Genomic DNA, 360 nt, shown 5'->3' with positions numbered 1-360 from the left:
TTGTGCTGGACTCTTGGCTTTTCTACTTTTTGATGAAGTCAAAAGGGGGAGAAAAGTTGGGAGAATTGGGAGAATGTATTTTCTGTCAAATTTTATTTCAGGCACTTCACTCCAAATGAAAGGGGGAGCATACAAGATAGGGGGAGCATACTCAAGACAACTCAAGATATATCATAAAGTATGCTACTCTCATTAAATTCAGAAAGCTACATTGTCAAGAAAATATTGGTTTGTCATCATAAAAAAGGGGGCGATTGTGAAGAAGATCTTGCTCCTGACCTTGGCACGGTTTTGATGAAGACACCAACATCACCAAAAAGAAGAAAAGAAAGATGACTTCTGAAGACAAATGAAGATAAA

This window comes from Lupinus angustifolius, chromosome LG01 (genome assembly GCF_001865875.1).
Source record: "Lupinus angustifolius cultivar Tanjil chromosome LG01, LupAngTanjil_v1.0, whole genome shotgun sequence".
NCBI lineage: Eukaryota > Viridiplantae > Streptophyta > Magnoliopsida > Fabales > Fabaceae > Lupinus > Lupinus angustifolius.
The sequence above is the reverse complement of the archived record's forward strand: the minus strand, read 5'-3'. Positions refer to the sequence as shown.